The 3,982-nt window shown below is 39.9% G+C and overlaps 1 long non-coding RNA gene across 1 annotated transcript in view; it reads left to right on the top strand.

The window, feature by feature from the left end:
* The window catches only part of LOC121923854, a 92,983-nt gene that overhangs the window by 38,510 nt on the left and 50,491 nt on the right, over nt 1–3,982 (top strand). The gene's annotated exons all lie outside the window — the stretch shown is intronic.

Genomic DNA, 3,982 nt, shown 5'->3' with positions numbered 1-3,982 from the left:
TGGCCTTAATTTTGGTGTCCTTCTTCATTGGGGTTGGTGGGGTGGATTGGGGCCCTGTCACTGACTGTCCTGCCAGGTTGCCTACGTGTCGCACTAACAAGATGTAAAATAGATGATTAATTCTTTCCAGGTAGCAAATCTGGGGCAGAAAGGTGGGGGTTAGAAACGACAGTTGCTTGAATCTAAATTCCAAAAATCACCCCAATACAAAAAAAAATTCCAAAAACAATACCAGAGGAAGCAAAGATGTGATGCAGACTAACCAAACAACAAATTTTTTTGGTGGCGAAAGGATCTTTCATCCAATAAGAGGGTTCCTGCTGTTTTAAAAATTCAAGGAATTTCCGCCCAATCTATTCCACATTCCCACAAAGTTACATCATTATTATTATCCCCAACTCAAATCTCCTCAAGGCGCCTAGTCAAGAATCCGGTTATAGGCGGATTCATCTAAATTCGAATTTTTCCAAATCGAGTTATCAAACAAAGACTGGACACATGAGCACCCACCCGTTAAAAATGAAGGCACAAAAAGAGAAAGCAAATAACTCCAATAATACCCAACACCCCCAATGAAATTCCCTCGTCCACCAAAGATTTTAAAAGCGTTATTGCAGTAACTTAAACTTCAGTTCAGCATAGAAAGCAGAGTTTAGGCAAAGAACCAAGGGAATGTGAACAAACAGCTAACAGAGTCTAAAGTTTGGCCGATTTCAGTGTCTCGCCTTTCTGTGATACATAGAAATTTGAGGTGAAAGAAAAATTCACTGGGAACAGAAAATCATATTGGGGGCAGGGGCCATCATTCCCCCATTCCCTCCACCACAACAAAATCTAAAAAAAAAAAGTAACACCCTTCCCCACAAAACTAACACACATAACTATATTGCATTTTTAACAGAACCAACCCAGTCGGTTAAACAGGTCGCTACGAAAAACCCCGATTGATTTGTGGGGAAAAAGGGGAGCTGGGCTGAGTTCCCATCTTTCAAATTAAAAAAAACTTTTTAAAAAAGAAAGAAAAAAAAAGAAGAACAGAGGCCTCACTTTAGGCCTGGAAAGGGTCCCAAACGCTTTGCTCCTTAATAGGCTAAGATTCACATGATGCATCTTGTTACATTGAGAGAACGGCGGTTTATAATGACCAATTGACCTTAATAAGTTAGCTTTAATCTGTTTAGCCTTCTTGTCTCCTAAATGAAAGCTACGTGTTAAAAAACCAAAAAAAAAGAAAAAAACAAACCCAGCGACCTTACCTTTCCCGGCGAAGGAAAAGCGCTCCCGCAAGTTTAAGTGGAGAATCCGAGGAAGAGCGGAGGAACATTTAGGATGCAAGACCTCGCTTCGCGGTCGGGGGCATCACGTCCCCATTGATCTGACCTGGACATAGCTCTCTGGAAAAATCAGCCATGTTTCACAAATACTTGAAAATGGATGGATCCACCCCACTGCAAACCCCCTTTTTTGGGGGTGTTAATTTGTATCAACTGGCTTCCACTCTATGAGAGGCCCAAAGCCATAAATAAATGTATTCATCTCTACGTTGCCTCAAGACCCTTCCTTATACGCTAAAATTAAAGCTGGTCACCACTTTCAAATCTGACACTCTAAGAACTGTGGTTGCATTTGGTTTTTAGATGGTTTGGAAGCGAGTGGAGCATGGAAAGAATTTTATAAAGTAAACCAAAGTAGCCTTTAATTGGTATTTGGTGGAAGAGTGTATACCTTTATAGTATGTGGAGTTATTTTTGCTTGGCCTGTTTTTCACATTTTACTCAACTGGAAATTTCGGGTTCTTGTCCTCATCTTCCTCCCCAGATTGAAAGATGTAAACATTTGGGAACTTATATGGCTGGTATAGAAAGGACAAAGGACAAAGGACAAAGGAATGGGGGAAGGAAGGGTGTGGAGGGTAGGCCTATGCATATGCCTATATGTATTTCAAAGTTTTAACAGTTACTGTAAGACACGATCCTATGGCCACTATCAAGTATACATTGGTGAATACTAAAGGAGAGGAAAATTTCATACAGTCAAGTCCTGAATTATCACTTGGAATAAACCTATCTCATTGGAAATCAGTAAGTACGATCCATTTCTAAACTCCCAACTAGAAGGAAATTCTCCAGAAAGGATAGAACTTGATATACTTGGAGTACATATGGGACTTAAGTTAATCATAACTGAATTGTTCCATCAGTTTCAGAAAATCTGCTCTAAGTAATGACTAATTTTGGAACCAATTGAAGGGACTTTGCTTCTGCTGTGCTGTAGTTAGCATACAATGACAACTTGCATGTGGAAGAGCCTATCAGGGTTGAAAAACCAGAAACAGCAAAGAACTTTGATGCACCAGGAAGACTAAGGAAGTTGTTATACCATAAGCTTTTATGTACTAGCATTCACAACACCAGATGACAGAAATATCATCTTGCACACCAACACAATACTTTTTTCAGTGGAGTCCGTGCCATGCATTGGAGGGCTTCATTTTCTGGGATTTTTGAATATGTGTTGGGAGAAGCACTGATGAAACTCAAGATGAACATACAGTACACCACTGAATACAATAGCACTGGAGGTGAGGAGAGACTCAATTTGGTGTATGGTGGTGGTGGTCCATTACCACTTCCAAGTCATCTCTTTCTTCTGCCCTTACAAAAATGATAACCCTGTATGTATGACTCAGACCCAGTTCTTGTGAGTTATCGGGTGTATGTGATTGTATTTCTTTGTTGTTTTTCTGTGATTTCAAATCAATTATAAGTACAGGATAGGGTCACCACAAGTTTATTTTTATACCACTGTTTAATCTTAGAGTGGTGGGGAAATGATCGGGTTCATATTTCATTTCAAAAAATGTAGAAAACAGCAAGACTAGTTCTGGTGGGCACAAGTACTTCTGTTCAAACATAGTGTGCTGTCTTGCTTCCTCCCAGCCTTATTTAAGTCACATTTAATAGAAATTGGTGGTTTAGACTTACAAAGAGCACTGTTCTTTGGTGATGTTGATGGTGCTAGGACTAGGTATCAATTTCAGGATGACAGGTCAAGTTAGCAATCGTAGAAGCTATATTGGTCCAGCCATGTTGTCAAGAAAGCTTACGTGCAATTGACAGGCAGTCAAGAAACCCAACCACCATCATGGTTAGGTAAAAGTTAATTTTTGAACTAAATCTCTTTGTCTCCTTCAAGCACAGCCAAGAAAAGAAAATGAAAGAAAAGCTAGCCATGGTTTCCATCTCAATGGCTTCTGTTGGGAGTCACTGAGTCCAAAGAAAGGATCAATGTGAGCCACAGTTAAGGGAGCTGAAAACTTATACCCTCTGTCCCAAATGTTGCTCCAAGGAGTTCCTCCCCAACATAGGGCTAGTTTTCACTGAGATATAAATATGGGTCTGGACTTTACCTTTTCAGATTCACATGGGACTCTCTTCGTTAACACTATTCCAACTGAACCCTCTGCACAGAACACTGGAAGAAGACTAGGTTACTTCCCTTCTGCCTCACATGCTCAGTTTCCTAGGTTTAGAGAGTTTTATGTTTTTTAAATTAATGAACACTTGGATATATATGAACTCAATACCTGTAGTCTGAAGTAGTAAAGAGTAGACACAGGATCCCCATCTCCCAATGAGACCTGGACCATTTTTCATGCCATTTGTTAATAAAATACAGATGGAACAGACAGTAGGGAAACAGCTCACAATAGTTTTTTTTATTTTTATTTATTTTATTTATTTTATTTATAGGCCGCTATTCCGCTTTGATCATAGCGGTGTACAAGTAAAAAATTTTCATCAAAATATTTTAAAAAGAAATAATTGATATTAATTTAAAAAGAATCTTGTCTTCCAGGCGAGGCCTGTTGTTGCTGGCCTGCCTCTCTCCCCCTCAAGATGGTGGTTGGAGGAGGGCTCTTTGTCTTCAGGCCTGGCCTCTCTCCCCCTCAAGATGGTGATCAGGAGGAGGGCTCTTTGTC

This window comes from Sceloporus undulatus, chromosome 2, assembly GCF_019175285.1.
Source record: "Sceloporus undulatus isolate JIND9_A2432 ecotype Alabama chromosome 2, SceUnd_v1.1, whole genome shotgun sequence".
Lineage (NCBI taxonomy): Eukaryota > Metazoa > Chordata > Lepidosauria > Squamata > Phrynosomatidae > Sceloporus > Sceloporus undulatus.
This window is presented reverse-complemented; position numbering and strand designations above follow the sequence as displayed.